General features: G+C 35.8%; 1 protein-coding gene across 12 annotated transcripts in view; it reads left to right on the top strand.

Annotated features, from left to right (window-relative positions):
* Nucleotides 1-20,223, top strand: part of wdp (Leucine rich repeat protein windpipe) — a 190,092-nt gene that overhangs the window by 41,918 nt on the left and 127,951 nt on the right. The gene's annotated exons all lie outside the window — the stretch shown is intronic.

Below are 20,223 nucleotides of genomic sequence, written 5' to 3'. Positions count from 1 at the left end.
TCTTCTATAATTAAAATACGGTTATGAGGCTTTCCATACCTAAAATACCCTTATGAGGGCTTCTATAACTAGAAGACCCTTATAAGGCCTTATATACCTAAAATACCCTTTTGAGAACTTCTATAAATAGAAGACCCTTATGAGGTATTCTATAACTAGAAGACCCTTATGAGGTCTTCTGTAACTAGAAGACCTTTATGAGGTCTTCTATAATTAAAAGACGCTTATGAGGCTTTCCATACCTAAAATATCCTTATAAGGTCTTCTATAACTAGAAGACCCTTATGAGGCCTTCTATACCTAAAATACCCTTATGAGGTCTTCTATAAATAGAAGACCTTATGAGGTATTCTACAACTAGAATACCCTTATGAGGTCTTATATAACTAGAAGACCTTTAAGAGGTCTTCTATAATTAAAAGACGCAAATGAGGCTTTCCATACCTAAAATACCCTTATGAGGTCTTCTATAACTAGAAGACCCTTATGAGGACTTTTATAATTAGAAGACCCTTATGAGGTCTTCTATACCTAGAAGACCCTTATGAGGACTTCTATACCTAGAAGACCCTTATGAGGTCTTCTATGACTAGAAGACCCTTATGAGGTCTTCTGTAACTACAAGACCCGTATGAGGCGTTCTATACCTAGAAGACACTTATGAGGTCTTCTATACCTAGAAGACCTTTATAAGGTCTTCTATACCTAGAAGACCCTTATGAGGTCTTCTATACCTAGAAGACCCTTATGAGGACTTCTATACCTAGAAGACCCTTATGAGGTCTTCTATGACTAGAAGACCCTTATGAGGTCTTCTGTAACTACAAGACCCGTATGAGGTCTTCTATACCTAGAAGACCTTTATTAGGTCTTCTATACCTAGAAGACCCTTATGAGGTCTTCTATACCTAGAAGAACCTTATGGGGTCTTGTAAACCTAAAAGACCCTTATGAAGTCTTCTATAAATAGAACACGCTTATGAGGTGTTCTATATCTAGAAGACCCTTATGAAGTCTTCTGTAACTACAAGACCCTTATGAGGTATTCTATAACTAGAAGACCCTTATGAGGACTTTTATAACTAGAAGACCCTTATGAGGTCTTCTATACCTAGAAGACCCTTATGAGGTCTTCTATAACTATAAGACCCTTATGAGGTCTTCTATAACTAGAAGACCCTTATGAGGTCTTCTATACCTAAAAGACCTTTATGAGGTCTTCTATATCTATAATACCCTTATGAGGTCTTCTATAAATGTAAGACTCTTATGTAGGCCACTATGATTATATGTCCTTTTTGAAGTCTTCTATGTATATATAGAAGATCCTTATGAAACCCATTGAAACCCATTCAATATGGAGTTCCCCAATGTAGTGTCCTGGGCCCATTACTGTTCACAATTTATTTAAATGATATTGCAAATATCAATTTGTACGGTAAACTTATAATGTATGCTGACGATTTGAGCTTATTTTATCCTTATTGTCATGATGCAATTTTAAAAGGTCAGATTGAAGAAGATGCGCAAGCAATTCATAAGTTTGCCAGAATAAATGGATTAGTCATAAACTCCGAGAAAACTAAAATTTTGCGTTTTAGACCCCGCATTGTTAGTGCTGAAAACACCTTCAACGTATCTATTGGTGGGAAAAATGTAGTTGAGAGCAGTTGCCTAAAATACCTAGGAATCAATTTTCAGAGTAATCTATCATGGAACTCTCATTTACAGTATATAAAATCCAAAGTAGCTCCAGCCATTGGCTTACTTTATAAATTTAAGTATAAATTTGATGAAAAAACTAAGTTGTTGTTATACAATGCACTGATTCATAGTCACTATAATTACTTACCTATGGTTTATGCACACAAAACGAGTTGTGATTTGAAATCCCTACAGCGAACTCAAAACAAAGCTCTCCGTATGGTCTACGATATTCCGGAAAGGTTTTCCTCATCATTGTTGTACAAAAATGTATCAAGAACTATTTTACCTATTCACGGCCTTTACAAATTGCAAATGCTAATGTACGTATATAAATCATTAAACAAAATCGGTTATCATGTCATAACATTCAATCAAACTCAGACAGGTTTCAACACCAGGAATAGCTCGAATCTCCATGTTAAAAGGTGTAGGCTTGAAACTACCAAGCAAAGAATTGAATACTCTGGATGTGTAGAATATAACCATCTTCCTGCGAGCATTAAAAATATTCCCAGAATCTCGATGTTTAAATCCAGGTTAAAGCAATATTTAATGAATAATATCGATATGCTTCTAGTGTGATTAAAATCTTTTTTTTCATTTATTTTTTATAAATCATTTTTAATACATTTTGAAATAGTATATTATGCACATAGTAGAACGCCCCAATAATGCCCAAGTGGCGCTGGGGCAATATTAAATCAATTGTTACATACTTATGAATACTAAAATAAATAAATAAAAAAAAAAAAAAAAAAAAAAAGTAATACCTGGAAGACCCTTATGAGGTCTTCTATTCCTAGAAACCCCTTATGAAATCTTCTATAAATGTTTATCTATATATAAAGAAGGCCCTTATAAATTTTTCTTGTATGTATAACTAAAAGGCCTTTATGAACTCTTCTTCACCCTCACCCTTTAACTTATTGAGTTTTTATACTTTCCAACCAATAAAGGGTATTACAAGTTTCACAATACCGATCTTAATACCAAAACTGTTTAATGTAACATATCGTTTTTGTTTTTGTATTTTTTTTTTTTTTTGTGAAACAAATTTTTGTGGCTGTTTAATTACAAGGGGGTGTATGTTTTTTTTTGTTAATTTCGTTGCATTACAAAATTAAGAATGATATCAAGCATAAACATTTTATGATTATTACTTTTTGCTGATATGGACGACAACAGATCGATTCACTAATATATGATCGACAAACATATGTTCACTCAAAGGTTTGGCTAATCAATGCAGCCGTTGGTCGTTCTTGTTGGTGGTGTTATTGTTTCAAATTTTTCGTTAACTTGGGTTAATAATGCTGGACAATTTGTTTTTGTAATTTTCACTCCTATGGTAATACAGCGATAATACCACTTAATGACATTGTGATTCACTTTAGTTGTTAAGCTCAGTTAATTTGTTTTTTTGGTTGGAGCCCAATAAGTGTGTTGTATTTTATATATAAAGATAAAAAGGCACACACAAAATCAATATAGTTCAAGGTTATTACATAAACCATTACGCATGGTAAAACCTCAAAAGTGCGTTTATTGTTTTGTGGAAAAGCAAAATAACCGCAGATAGTGAAATGTTTTTTTTTTTTTTGATTTTATATATTTTGTAAAAGAGGGTGATGATGTTTCTTTAATATGTCTCTTAATATTTATTTGTATAGTTAAATCTTGATGATAGAGACGAAATAATATTGACCGTGTCCGAAATTTTGAATTATTGTTACTAAGATGGGGTTTTTATGTGATTTATATATTCGTGATTTATGATTGCTCGTGGTTTGGGGTAGACTAATGTATGTATATACTTAAACACTATTAACCAAATTAAAACACATACATATGTATGTATGTAAGTTAGGGTGATGCCTCTTTTACAACCTCATATCACTGTATCATATTTTAATTAGGTTTTATATAAGATTAGGTAGAATCTTACATATAATGTGATTCGTTGCTACGGCCAATGTCGTTAAAGTTTTATTTTATTCTAGTGGGCCTTTAAGCATTTTTAGAACTTTTGGGTAGCCATTCAGAGCTACATAGTTCTTCAAAATCTTCAGCTCAGAACAATTGACTACTGAACAATGGATCAGAACATGATTAAGCAATTAATGAACAGATTTTACACAACATGGCCCGGGTTTCAGATATCGGAATAAATACATGAAGATATAGATAGAATGGCACGAGGATTTAAGTGGCATTGCTAATGTTACTGATTTACCTAAACTTTAAAAAACGCGCCTCACTTCTCTCAGTGAAGTGACGGAAAAAACTTCATGTCCTCCCTACAAACGTCAGTTTCATTAATCTCAGTCTTAGAGTTTAATTGAAGATCAAATCCTTCACAAAGAAGTATTCGATATTTGGTGAGGTAGCCGGCCCATGGAGTTAATATTTCATGACAATGCAAAGAACGCGATCCAGCACATGATGCTGAACTTGAGTGTGAACTTTCTCTTCGAACATTTGCTGCATTCGAACTACAACACCTGTAATTCACGCTTGTTGTATCGGCAACTGTCATCACAATTGATACCCACAACTAGAACACGTCAAACACATCCTGAAGTCCTTCTGCGATTGTTTGACCTTTCCCCGGTTTCAATTTCAGTTTATTTCAATTTCAGTTAATTTTTATATATTCACTCTTGAGAACCAACGGTCAGATATTCAAAGTTCTCAAGGTGTTTGTAGTCAAAGTGCAAGCTCAATGGCACTTTAAGCTTGGTATAGGGCTTTAAATAATGACCTCTCATAAATTCGGGTTTCTGTAAGAAATCATCCGTTCATCATCCGAATTGAGCTTTTGCATCCTCTGACAGCACACAACATTAAATTATAGCAATTTCGGTTCGAACAAATAACCTTTGAAGTACATAAAATTGGGCAATACCGGTCCATGCTAGCCCCTGATGAACTGGCTATATATGGATAGTTTTTTGCGAGTAAGTTTTCTATCTTCTGAGAACGCAAAATTCGAATTAAAACTAATTCGGTAGAAAAATGTGACTGAAATTTTTTAAAAATACTTAAATCGGGTAGCACTTTTATAAGGGGTTATGCCACAAAGTGGACCTTCACTGTCTGATGTTTTGTTTTGATGATTATAATGTTTGGTACTCCTAGCAAAAACTAAATACCAAATTTCAGTCATTTTGTTTAATTAATGAGGCTTAAAGCTTCAAAATACCGAAAATCGGGAGGTACCGTTTAATGGGGTTATATAAAAACGTAGACCTACACCGACTTCTGGAATGTTTTATATCTCCACAGAACACTAAGTACCAAATTTAGGTCAATTGGGTTGGATATTGAGGCCACAACCTTTAAAATACCGAAAATCGGAAGGTACCGTACTATGGGAACTATTTGAATATGTGGAAATATACCCACAAATTTCCGATTGAAAATTATTTACCCCCAACGAAATTTTGGTGCGATTGTGAGGTCACAATCTTTAAAATACCGGAAATCAGGAGGTACCGTTCTATGGGGGCTATATGAAGACGTTGATGTTTACCGACAACTTTCTGGTGAATAGCACGCCCATTTTTTAAATACGTTATATCTCCAAACTTCTGAACCGATTTCCATGTCATTTTCAGATGATGTACAGGGAAGGTCCCTGGTGTAAATAGGCTATATAAACTTACGAACGTGTCCCTTTCCCCAACCCTGGGTACATATTTTAGCCGTAAGACCCGACCACTTCCAATTTCTGAAATATGTTACAAATCAATGGAAATACCAGATGTTATGCATAACGAAGCTTTGGTCTTATTGGAAAGCAAGTCTTTGGATTAGAAGGCAACATATCGATAGATATAGCTTCATCTGTAGTGGAATTCTGTAACTCATTTTTAGAGTTACCGACAAAAACATTAAAACCCAGAATTTTGAATGAAAAGTATCAATAAAAATTGACAGCACTGATGCTATCTGTAGGATTTATTTTGGTTGTTAACTTACCGAGAATTTTCGTTCATTACCGAAATTATAAGCATTTTAATTTTACCGACATTTGTCGGTAACTCAAAAAAATATATTACAGAATTCCACTACAGGTATACATTATAAGAAGGTACAAGTTAAGTTGCCACTGCATATTCTTTTGATTGAATTGCACACATGCCATAATAAATAGAAGTTATCATCTGGAACGAATGTACGACGGCACATAAAATTCTCAAGAAGGTTTAGAACGATTCTTAAAGGATTTAAGAGCAGTTCACATTTAGATTTCAGACAAACACTGCCAGTTATACTATTCCAGCAGATGAAATAAATGCATGCCTCAAGTCATCAGTTAACATACAGCCAAAATTTTATATAGACACCAACATTTCTGAAGATGTTTTATTTATAGTCACTTGCAGTTCCCGACTATTTTGCGATGCATGAAAAATATAATTTACTTAAGGAAAGGTAACATAAAACTGTTTCAAGGGCCAGCAACGTGGACCGGGCCGGCTAGTATATGATAATATTCAAAAAAGTTTTACAATCGTTGAAGTTGAGGTTCACCATTTAATAAGTCGCGAACTGTTAATATATTTTATAAAATATGAATATATTTATAATAATTGAAGTGTTTTAGCTACGATCTCATAATATGGACCATAACAAATAATTTTTGTGGAAGCTGCGTTGGTGGTAATATAAAAAATGGGAAAAATGCGTTGAAGTAAACAAGTTTTTTGTGTTCTTTCTTGATTTCTGGCCAAACCACGCAAAACTCAAACCTGTGCTGAAAGAGAGAACTAAAGAATACCCCTTGGGCAACATGGTTCTAGTGTATGACTTTTCGATATATACACTACATCCCCCTAAAATCGATGCTGACATTTTGAAGTTTTGATTTCAGTGTTTTTCGAATTTTTCTTATAATTAGAGGGTGCAACTAGATAATAATCGAAACTAGTATATAGGATTGTAGAACTCGCGATTCCACGTCGTTCGATGTATATCTCATGAGTGTGCTCCGTACAGCTTCCTAGTAATAGGAGTCCAAAGGCGATAATTTGGTGCGTAAATTTTCTGAAAAAAAAACCTATTTTTTGGCTTTAAAATTTACAACTGTCGTACAGGTACCCCTGAACCCCGCGTGATTTTAGTTTTTTTACGTGCCGGATCTAATAAGCCCTTCCGCGTTCGAATCCATCCACTAAAACGCCGGATATAGGTACCCTGAAAGTAGGAAAATCTGCAAAAATATATTTTGACAATTCCGCGAATTGAACCGCGATTTTCTTTGATTATTTTTACAGAAATATAATCCTTTATACGCGATTATAATATTTGCCAAAAAGGTGTGTCACAAATTACAAAGATTCGGGAGTAATATCCCTATTTATCCCAAAACAGAATGTGGTGGCACATCCGCAGTTCTTGGCGAATCTGTCTAAAATAATTTATATTGACGTATTTTTAATAGGCGGCCATTGAAACGGATGCACATTATAATCATATGCACATCGCGTAATTTTTGCCCACTTGAAGGTTTTTTGAATAGTAAGATGCAACTGATGGCACACTTTGGCCGCTGAATGAAACATGGGAAAATCCATGCATATTGATAGACATGGACTCTCTGTATCCGAAAATCACGTGCACCTCAACTGATTTAAACGGATTCGCGAATTATACGGTTTTTAACTTCTATGTTTTTTCTTTGATTGTAATTTCAATATTACTCTCTACTTCTTATTTCTATTGCTTATCACAGAAAGCAAATATACTTTCACGATGACTAATTACTTTTCTTGTAGAAGTTTAAGCAAAATACTTCAGGATTTGTATGGAAATTTAGCGAAATAATAGAATAACTCCCATTTTTTTCAAATTTTTCGTATTTTATCAAAAAATATATTTTTGAAATAATTTCCAACAATAAGTTTCCGTTCTTTGTTGTTGCTGTAATATGCAAGTTATAAACGCGATCTTTATAATTTTGGTCTCACATTTTTCTACGCGTTGTCTAGATTATGTACGTATTTTTAAATTATTTGTTTAGAGATTTTTATGGACTCTGAGTTAGAATAAATAAAATTTAGTCTATGATTCGTTCAACATTTTTTTGATTTTCCGCGAAAATAAAAATAAATTTAGCAACTATTTTAGCATCTACGCATAGATATCAAATGCTGTTAACGATTCATATATACATGTTCTTATTACAACACAATAGGAATTTTCAAATATTTTTTCTTTATAAGAGATTAAAACCCTCCATAACTTTTGAGTGCAGCATCCAATTTTGTGAACGCGAACAGATTTGAAACCACGATTTTTTTCGTAACCCATGTACCAAAAATGGCGGATGTGCTCGCCAAAAAAATATTTAATTTTTTTCTATGGAATTTAAAAGGAAATTTGAAAATTACCATATGTATATTTCTTTTAAAGTTGGGTCTCTTCCTTGCCTTTACCAATTACCTGGATTCTAATTTAGACGTTTTGTTGAAATTTTATTTGCAATTAATTTTTAACAATTATTTTCTAATATGTTTTAAAATTATATTATAAGTGTTTATTAATAAAATATGTATTTATGCTAATTATAATATTATTTTCTAATTCTAGGTATGGCTAATTGTTGATAACATTCATTTTTGATTAAATACAATAATACGCATATAAAGGGTAAGTTTTCACTTAAAAATAAAAAAATAAACACCTTATATCAAAGAATGTAATACTCGAGTATCTTGATTTTTGTTTCCAAAAATTATTATACATATTTATACCACAATGTGGAAAAGGGTATTATAAGTTTGTTTTGGTAAAAATTCATGTAACACCGCGAAATATTCGTCGGAGACCCCAATGTGGTATACCAATCTTCATATCTCGACGAGACAAAGCGATTTTGAGATGTGTGTCTGTCCGTCCGTCTGTCCATTATAAATTGTAAACACGCTCCAGGCCGCAATTATGGACCGATCGTCACGAAATTTTGTATGGAGGTCGGGTTCAGATCAGAATAGATCCCTATTCTTATTGGTGATGATTGTGAAATATTTAGCGGGTGAAATGGACCAAAAACATAATATTTATCCAATTTTCTAGCGGCTCTGTAGGTCTCAATAATAGTCCGATCAACGCGTAATTTTAAATAAGGTAAGATAATATTTAGAGGCTTAAATGGACCAAAACTTTTGTGTGAAAATTGTGAAAATTTTTAATATATAGCTTATATCTTAATTCCTGGAAGTGACATTCCGGACAAGTGAGATATACTTGAAAGTGGAACGCTTGACCTTTCAATTGATGCCAATTATGTTGGTGTGCATGATCAGATAACAGAGTTACAGCCTAATATATTCCGTTAGTTGTTTGTAGTGTAATAATAAACTCGCTAGAAGTCGCAATTATACATCAATAGTCACGAAATTTTGCACCGGGTAAGAGTATAGGTCGAAAAAGATGATTACAATTTTGAATGATGATCTGATAGTATTTAGCGGGTGAAATGGACCATTACTTTTGTATAAAAATATAAAAATTTTATTTTTGGCGAAATTTTAATTCCTTGAGGACATATATATTTCGCAAAGTAGCCTACATATGGAAAAAAACTACTGACCTTTCCTCTGATGTAAATTGCAATAAAGTGTTTGCTAGATAACGGGCCTACTGCCTAATATATAATGGGTTCTGTGTAGAGAACCACATTTTTATCCCATGCTACATATTGACTCTCCAAAAGTTCGTCCTAGACCCCTTATTTGGTATGCCAAAATTCATATCTCGACGAGATATAGCGATTTAGCGATGTGTGTCCGTCCATTAAAAATTGTAAACAAGCTTAAGGCCGATTGTAATGAAATTTTTAAGGAGGTTGGCTTCGGGCCAGAATAGAAATGATTAGTTTTTGGTGATGATCGTGAAGTTCAGGGGATGAAATTGACCAAAAACAAAATGTTAACCAATTTTGTAGCGGCTCTGTAGATCAAAATAATAACCCGCAAAATGTTAAAAAAAAGTTTGAGTTTATGATGAAGAAGAAGCGTACAAACCAACGTGACGATCAAATAATACTTAGCGGGTTAAATGGACTGAAACTTTTGTGTGAAATTGGTAAAAATTTCAATAACGTAGCGGTTAAACAACGGAAGTAGTAGTACTACATAAGTTGATTTCAATACATTTTAGTTTGTGTGAACTAAATTTTCCTTTCCTGCTACAAAAATGTCTTTGTCATGCCAGATAACTTTTTGGTTTTGGTCATAAGTATTATAAATTACATCTCTGATATTTGATAATTAAATTTTCACAATCATTGAAAAGAAGTTCCGTGGAGAGCGATTGTCCAGGGATAGTGGTATAGGGTATCCCATTTCTGCCACAATCGAATAGTTTGCCATTGTTTTTCCATAATCCGTTTAAAAGATATTTAAGCTCCATAAAAATAATGATCTTGTTTTATTTTATGGTTTAGTTTTTTAATATACAATCGACTTTGTTTTGATAAACAAATCACGTGTTATTTTCTGAATTTGGCAAACACGCTTCACATGTTTATGTTTTGGCTAAAATAATAAATTTTAACGTCTTTATGCACCTGTAATATACAAAACGGAATAGTTTTAAGAACAATAACAAGTAATAAACTAACATAAGTTTTTCATAAAAATTTTAGACGTTCACTATTGCTAAATGATTGTTTTTATTTTCTGTTTATTGCAATAAACATGTTTATATATTTTTCCTAAATATCATGTAGATCTTTTTGAAAATTATTATGGTAATGTTTTCTATTCATCCCTTGGCTACAATATCGCCCCTAAAGATTTACGACTACAATGTTACATCTTGTTTTTTCATTTTCATATTTTTAATTTAATTACCACATTTTAATTCGCCTGTCTTATTTATTTGTTTTTTTATTTTTCAACTTACCACAATAATGTCTATCTAAGCTTCCAAAACACACAACCCAACTATGTATAATTTAATTATTCTCATTCTGTCATATTTTATTTGATTAATTGTTTTGTTGACACAAACTTTGGTTTTTTTTGGATATTCTATTGAAATTCCAAATAGCAATCGATGTTCCAAAACGGGTTAGACTTTGGTGATCACCTTGTCGATCAATTAAACAGGCGCTAATGTGGAAAACAACAACAAAATTCTCTCAATGACTTCATTGAGTCTACAAAGTTTGTAGCTTTCAAAATATGAATTGGGTATGACGACAACGTCGATGATCTTACAATTCCCGAATTGGTAAAAATAGCAAATAATATATATTTTTAGCACCTTAGCACATATACACACACGGAGACACATAGAACCCAATTATGTCATAATGTGATCATTGTTATGTTCATCTATGTGAGTGCGTGTGTTTTTTGTGCATCTGTATTTGTTAAGCTTAATTTCAATTTCCTGTCTTAAAGATGTCAAAACTGGTCATTGTGTTGTCATTATTGTGCTGTTTACTTCTATTCTGTCTAAATTTGCTAGATGCCACAGCCATTGAGTCATGAGCTGGAAAAATTGTTCTCAACCTAGCTTTGTAAATTATTTATGTCTATATTTTCGGTGTAGACCTGTATTATTGACATCATTAGGGTGGCCTTTTACATGTTTACAGTAAATGTTTTTTCTTTTCATTTTTTAAGGTTCAATGAACTTTATGATCTCGCTAAATCATATCACATGGTGTATTATATAAACTTAACCGTGTGCCATTAATTAGTAAAGAAACTTATGTGAATATGTTTTTTATGTTTAAATTCGATTTATGCGATTTCCGGATTGAATATTTTTACGTAACAATTATTTTGCTTAAAAATTTAAATTCAGAATAAAATTTCACACAAAAACTGAACTTTTAGCTTTGTAATGGAATTTTGTATTTATGGTGTAACAACAAATTCATAAACCTTGACCATAGCCAAATTTCGAAGATTGCCACACTCCGATATAAAGGCGGTTTTGTAAAGGACGAAAATATAAATGCTCTCGATATACTTCTAATGGGATTTTTGAAATGGATGGCATGCCCACATGAGTTCGAGATCCAAAAGCAAATATTTTTCAATGGCTGACAAACCATACTGAGAAATATTCACTTAAGCCTCCCTAGTATTTTATCAATGTTAAACTTACACAGGACAACACGGAAGGGACATCACTACGTTCTAATTTTTATGGGGCCCTTATAAAAATGCAAGATTTTAGGTAAAACCGGGAGACCCGAGTCCCTATTTGTTTATTATCACTAGACAGCGGAATTTTATGCAACCCCTATTTTTGGTCCGATTCATGTCAAATTTTGGGACTGGGCATATTTTTGGCTTCTGATTACATTGCAATCGAAACATTTTACATATTTTCTTATGCTGTTGGCGTTTTTTTGTTTCTTATGCAACAAATATTTCATTTTAAGGAACAAAAATGTTTGTGTGTACAATTTTTCTGTTTAAAATTCTCTTCAGACAAGTCAATCAAATAGAGAAATGTATAACCACAGCCACAACCTTCAAAATGCCGAAAATCGGGAGGTATCGTTCTACGGGGGCTATATGAAGGTCTGAACCTAAACCGACAAATTTTAGGTGGAAAGTTTTTTACCCTCAAGGAAGACCTAATACCAAATTTCAGCCATTTCGGAGGCCAAAACCTTCAAAATACTGAATATCGGGAGGTACGATTTTATGGGGACTATATGAACACCTGGACCTATACCGATAAAATTCAGGTGATAAGTTTTATACCCCCAACGAAGCCTTAATGCCAAATTTCAGTCATTTCGGTGGGATATTGTGGCCACAACCTTCCAAATACCGAAAATCGGGAGGTACCATTCTACGGGTCTATATGAAGACGTGGACCTATACCGATAAATTTCCGGTGGAAAGTTTTATACCCCCAACGAAGACTTAATACCAAATTTAGGTCATTTCGGTGGGAAATTGAGGCTACAGCTTTCAAAATACCGAATATCGGGAGGTACCATTCTATGGGGGCTATATGAAGACGTGGATCTATACCGACAAATTTCAGGTGAAAAGTTTTGTACCCACAACGAAGACAAAATGCCAAATTTAAGTCATTTCGGTGGGATATTGAGGCCAAAACCTTCAAAATACTGAATATCGGGAGGTACGATTCTATGGGGACTATATGAAGACGTGGACCTATACCGATAAAATTCAGGTGGAAACTTTTATCCTCCCAACTAAGACTTAATACCAATTTTCGGTCATTTCGGTGGGAAATTGAGGCTACAGCTTTCAAAATACCGAATATCGGGAGGTACCATTCTATGGGGGCTATATGAAGACGTGGATCTATGCGGACAGATTTCAGTTGTAAAGTTGCATACCCCTAACGGAGACTTAATACCAAATTTCAGCCATTTCGGTGGGCTATTTAGACCACAAATCCTTGAATATATTTTTGCATATGGTTTTGCATATGCTCATTTTATGCAGATATGTAAAATATGTCAAAATATGCACGATATGCAAAATTTCTGGGCCTAATTCGTTTTATTTTGCAATAAAACGAATTTCTGTCTAATCAGATTTTCTCTACGATCATCCTAACCATATATGCATTTGCATAGGATTCCGCAGTCTAATTATCACATAGAGGTTCCGCACAGGTAAGTACACAGAGGGGTACCCACTGCGTATACGCAATATCACACGTTATATTTTATGACGTTACTCATACTTTTCGGAACTAGTAAAGTGAACTAGGAAATAGATTACCCAACTCTATTGGTATTTTTTGAAAATTGTTGAATAACCAGATCAGAGAAACGTCGTTTTTTTTTGACAAATTTCTGTAACTTTTGAGCGGATAGAGAGATATTTTCACAATATTTGTTTTTTGTTCGACAGATAACACAAAACGGCCAAATACCGTCCATAAGTTCCAGAGGAATTCAATGTTAAAGTGAAACTTTGTGATTTTTTATACCCTCAGCATTTATGCTAACGAGGGTATATACACCCAGCAAAAATTTGGTAAGCACATGTCATTACTTTCTGCATTACCATGTAATGAGTACTCATTACCCTCCGCATTATCAGACAGTACATATATAACAGTAAACACATAACTAGTTACATCCTTAATTACTACTTAGTTACTAAGGAATAAGTACTGTGGCACAGGGCTAGTGTGTCTGACTACAAAGCTCACCGTCGTCATGGGAGTTTTTTGTTGACAAAATTACGAAGAAATGTTGATGTACATGGATGTTTTTAAACAACCTTTACTATTTGTATGGGTGGCCTAGTATGTAGTGTGTTTGGCTACAAATCAGAAGTTCGTGTGTTCGACACCAGCAGGGAGAAGAATAAAAGAAAAAGAAAAAACCAAAAAAATGGTGGAGTGTTGAATTTGAAAATATGTATGTTCACCTCAATTGTTCTAAAAATAGAACATATGCTTTTTAGCATTTTTCGACTGCCGTTATGTGGTTAAGTATGTACTTAACAAGTAAGAAAGTATCAGTCAGCTGAGCCGACAGAGATATACCCTCAGCCACGTACCCGAAGAAAAAAAGTTAACACAATACTTCTGTAGGTTTTTTAGCTGTTGGGAAAATTTTGCAGGATGGAAAGGTCCGCAAAAACTACATGTTGCAACAAAATTCAGATTGATCCAAGACGAGTACATTTTTTCCAAACTTTGGGTAGGGTGTACCCGTAGGAGTGATCCGATGTAGTACATATTCTAAGAGCTAAATCGATTTCTCTCTTAAAGGGTTATTTTACACATTAGCCAGTTAAGGTGGTGCCGGTAGGATTTTTTGGACCTTTTTGGGTCATTATCTAAGGAAGTATGGACTTGCCCACGAAAAAAAATTACAACGTCGTAACAGGGGCCGCAAGTGCAATCTGCTGCATCACAAATTAATGGGATCAGGGAGGAGTTGTTAAACTATACTTTTTCAAAATTTTGTGTGGGAGGTACCCAAAATGAGTGGACCGATATAGTCCATATTAGAACCCGATCTATGCCTTAAAGTTATATTACCAATAGCAAAGTTTGGCTCAATTCGGTTACTCCCTCCTAGAGTTATCATTCCCACAATCTTGGCGAAAAATTTTGAACCTTTGTGGGGGAGGTACCGGAAGGAGTGGACCGATATGGTCTGTCTTCGAACTTAAACTGAGTTTGGACAAAATATTGAAAGACCGAAAATTTGAACCAAATATGCTGATCTGTTCGAGAGTTATCGTGCGCACCAGCCAGCCAGACAGGCAGACAGACGGACGGACATTGCTAGATCGACTCAAAATTGTCTGAAACGGATATCGTACAAATATACTTGGGGTCTAAAACAATTATTTCGATGAGGCACATTTTTGGTCGTATTAAAGAGTAAATACCCTCTTTAGCCTAAAGGCTGAGGGTATAAAAAACATATTTAAGGAAGTACTTCCTTCCTATGACATCCCCATGTAAAAATAATGACTTTTACGGTCAATTAGTAAGTAGTTACAACTGTCAAATTTTACTGAATGAAGCCATTACTTGGTAATGACTTTTTTGCTGGGCACTTTCATACGGACAAAATGTGCCTCATCGAAGTAATGGTTTTAGACCCCAAGTATGTTTGGGCGAAATGTGTTTCAGAGAATTTGGAGTCGATGGCTGGTGCGCACAATAACTCTCGAACGGATGAACCGATTTGGTCCAAAATTTTGGCTTTCGCAATATTTTGTCCAAAATTAGTTTAAGTTCGAAGATGGGTTATATCGGTCCACTCCTTTCGGTACCTCCCCCACAAAATTTCGAAAATGTTCGGAAAATTTGTGCGCTCGATAACTCTTAAAGGGAGTAACCGATTTGGTCCATATTTTGCACATCGTGAAATTTCTACGAAACTTAGACGAGGTTCCAATATGGACTTAATCGGTCCACGCCTTCGGTTACCTGCCACACAAATTTCGGAAATTTTCAGTTTAGGACCTGCTCTCGAATCGTTTTGATTTTTGTTGTAACAACTTGTATTCATTGCCCTCCATACGACGGTACAAGTTTCATTAGGGGCAAGTCTATACTTCCTGAGAAAATAGGCTGAAAGTTGCAAAAAAAAAAACCCCTATGACACCGTGTGGGGTGGTTGGAGCCCCAGATAACCCTCGAACGGATCTGCCGATTCGGTCCAAAATTTGGCCTTAGTAATATTTTGTCCAAACATAGTTTAAGTGTAAAGATAAGCCATATCGGTCCACTCCTTCAGGTACCTCCCCCACAAAAGTTCAAAAATGTTCGGAAAAATTGTTCGTACGGCAACTCTTAAAGGAAGTGGCCGAATTGGTCTATACTTTACACATCCTAATATATCTAACAGATATAGACCAGGTTCAAATATGGACTATTCACCCATAAGAACGTTAAAAACTTGGGTTTGGGCGTCGGGTTAGTAACCCTCCCCTAGAAAAAACATCCTACTATGAAAAAACGAAAGAAAAGAAAAACAAACCCCTCTAAAGTTGACGAACCCCGCAAACGTTTTAAGGACCATGATCTGCGAATATGCACCTGGAATGTTCGCACTCTATATAGAGAAGGTGCAGTCTTCGCATTGGCAGACGTACTTGAAAAGTACAAGGCCGATATTACTGCCATACAGGAAATACGATGGATTGGGAAAGGCGTCACAACAACACCTAAAGGTGACGCACTGTATTATAGCTGCCATGACGTATAGCATGAGTTTGGTTGCGGATTCGTAGTTAGTCGGAGACTAAAACATCTGGTATCCAGCTTCACCCAAGTGAATGAAAGACTTGCTGCAATTCGAATAAAAGCTAAATTCTTCAACATCAGCTGTATTTGCGCTCATGCCCCCACTGAAGAAAAGGACGAACAGACCAAAGATATATTTTACGAGTGCTTAAAAGAAACATATGACCGTTGCCCTGCCCATGACATTAAAATCATTCTAGGCGATTTTAATGCCAAAATTGGAAAGGAGAATATCTTTGGCCCAACAGTCGGGAAATTCAGTCTCCACAGTGAAACATCTGACAATGGTATGAGGCTGATAGACTTTGCAGCTGCAAAAAACATGGTAGTTAGCAGTACCAGATTTAATCATCTTGATATTCATAAGGGCACCTGGCTGTCTCCAGATCAAAGAACAAGTAATCAAATTGATCATGTTGTAATAGATGGAAGACATTCATCCAGCGTGTTGGATGTACGATCGTTCCGAGGCGCAAACATTGATTCGGACTACTACCTTGTTGCAGCAAAGGTACGTACCCGTCTAAACGTTGCAAATAAAGCACGAACAGACACAACGCGGAAGTTGGACATCGATAGGCTGCAAAAACACAACAGATAGCCACAGCATATTCCACTCAAATAGCCCAATTGCTTAACGCGAGCACTCCTTGTCCCGATAACATAACAACACAATGGCAAAATATTGCCCACTCCATGCAAACAGCCGCAAAATCCATACTTGGATTCCAGAGACCTCCACAAAGGAATTCATGGTATGGCCAGGAGTGGCGTGTTGCTACCGAAGAGAAAAATGCGGCATATAGAGCTACTTTACAATCAGTAGCATCGCGTAGCGCACGAGAGAGATATCGGGAGAAAAGGAGACAGGAGAAACGTCTTTTCCGCAGGAAAAAGAGAGAAATTGAAAAGCGGGAGTGTGAAAAGATCGAGATGTACAGGAGACAGAATGAAGTCCGAAAATTCTACCAAAGAGTGAAACATCAAACAAATGGCTTCGGTAGAGACCAGCAAGGTAATCAGATACAGATAGCGTGCTCAGGATATGGAAGGAACATTTCTCCAATCTGCTGGTATCCAATAGTAGCGAAGACGATGATACCACAGATCCAATCCCAGAAGATGGTATAGAATGTATACCGCCCGGCCAAGATGAGGTTAAAACAGCAATCAACCGGCTAAAGAATATTAAAGCAGCAGGAGCCGATGGCCAGCCGAGCTGTTTAAAACCGGAGGCGACGCGCTGATAAGGTGTATGCATCAGCTAGTTAGCACCATCTGGCAGGAAGAACGCGTACCCGACGATTGGAACCTGAGCATCCTATGTCCCGTCCACAAGAAAGGAGATAATAATATATGCTCCAACTATAGGGTCATAAGTCTTCTCCCTATTACCTATAAGACAGTGTCAGGGATATTGTGCGAACGACTAAAGCCAATGGTCAACGAAATAATTGGACCATACCAATGTGGCTTTAGACCTGACAAGTCCACCATTGACCAGATATTTACCCTGCGGCAAATCCTAGAGAAGACCCAAGAGATGCAGATCGACACATTTCACCTTTTTGTCGATTATAAAGCAGCATTCGACAGTCCCCTCCGATCAAAGGTATTCTACGCAATGTCAAAATTTGGTATCCCCGCAAAGCTCATCCGGCTTTGTAAGATGACTTTAACTGATACTAGGTCCTCACTTAAAATTGGAAAGAACCTCTCCGAAGAATTTTGTACCAAAAGAGGTTTCAGACAAGGAGACAGCCTTTCGTGTGACCTATTCAACATTTTGCTGGAAAAGGTAATACGAGATGCAAATGTCAAAAGAAATGGCACAATTTACAGCAATAGCCACATGTTACTTGCCTATGCTGATGACATAGACATCATGGGACGATCAGTAGAGGAAGTAACTGATACCTTTAGGAAGGTCGAAGCAGAATCTGCGAAAGTGGGTCTGGCGGTAAACGGCGAAAAGACCAAAATGATGGTGTCGACGCGCAAAGCGTCCATAGAGCTCGGACCAACTGTGGAAGTTGGTACCTATAATTTTGAGGTAGTTAAAGACTTCGTCTACCTCGGCACTGCCATAAACACAACAAACAACATCAGTTGTGAAATAAGAAGAAGAATTGTATTGGCCAACAGATGCTACTATGGTCTATGTAAGCAATTTAAAAACAAAGTCACATCTCGTCAAACAAAAATAACACTATACAAAACGCTGATAGTACCCGTGCTAATGTATGGCTCCGAAGCATGGGTACTTGCGCAAGCAGATAAGGCAGTGCTTGGTGTGTTTGAGAGGAAAATTCTTCGAAAGATCTACGGGCCGATTTGCGTTGACGGTGAATATCGACGTCGGATGAACCACGAGCTATATAAGCTATACAAAGACATGAATATACTTAAACGTATCGAGATGCAACGATTACGTTGGCTAGGCCATATCATGAGAATGAGCGATGATGAACCCGCTAAAAAGGCGTATGAATACATGCCACATGGCGGTGCACGCAGAATCGGCAGGCCTAAGATTCGATGGACCATACAAGTGGATGAAGAAATGAAAAGGCGCGGTATTCCAAAAAGTCAAGCGAAAAACAGAGAGGAATGGAGATCTTTTCTTAGTTCGGTCTATGGTTGTTTTTAAAATATGGAACAAATGTTCTGTAATGGGCCAACTAAGTAAGTAAATATGGACTATATTTGTCCACTCCATCCGGTACCTCCCACACACAATTTCGTATAAGTTCACTTTAAGACCTGATATCGAATCACTTTGATTTTTGTTGAAGCAACTTGCATTCGCTGCCTCAATTACGATGGTAAAAGTTTTTTTAGGGGCAAGTCCATACTTCTTGAGCAAACAGCCCGAAGAATGTAAAAACCCCCTATGTGGCAGGAGATCCACTTCCATAACGGTCAATGTCGATCCATTACTTTTAGACTTTCCTCCGCAAAACTTTTGATCTTTAATCCTAATCAACATTTTTGTCGGTTCAAACGCCCAACATTTTTAATACCCCCTAAATACATACGTATTTTGGGTAAAATTGTTTCAGTATACACAGGCTAAGGGTATATCTCTGTCGGCAAAGCCGACTGATACTTTTTTACTTGTTTTGTATAACAGTTTCTATTACTTCTATGATGTTTGGTGTTGAAAATAGGCTATATCGGTCTTCGTTTTGGTATACCCCCCCCCCCCCCCCCCCACATAGAACGGTACCTCATTATAACACTACAATGGCTGACTGGTATAGCTAACTGATACTTTCTTACTTGTTTTCTATCTTAATGGTCAATCCCCATTGGATATATTCACGTGTGGAATTATACATAAAAATGCCAATCATAAATTATTTGCACAATATATTTGGAATTAAAACAACAAAATGGTCTGATTTTGCCACCTCTATTACTGCTAAAAGAAAATTTTAATTTATATTCCACACATTTTTAAGAATTCCACCTTATTTTGCAATGGCTTTCACTCACTGCCTTTCTGGTCAACTATGGACAGCCGAACCATCACATAAGTCACTAATTTTCTTATCCAACGACACACATCACTCAGAAGACCATACGCCACAATAAAACCATAATACATACCTTAACCCTTAAAAGTTCAATGTCCCACTCATATGGATTGTTTGCAATTATTTGAGTTCTTCATAGTTTCCATTTCATTGATTATAGAGCGACCACTTAGCAATGGGGGACATTGCCAGCTTATTCGACAAATTGCATTATTTTGTATTATCACACGCACTTTTT

This window comes from Musca autumnalis, unplaced genomic scaffold (assembly GCF_047663935.1).
Source record: "Musca autumnalis isolate F117 unplaced genomic scaffold, ASM4766393v1 scaffold_5, whole genome shotgun sequence".
NCBI lineage: Eukaryota > Metazoa > Arthropoda > Insecta > Diptera > Muscidae > Musca > Musca autumnalis.
The sequence above is the reverse complement of the archived record's forward strand: the minus strand, read 5'-3'. Positions and strand labels throughout refer to the sequence as shown.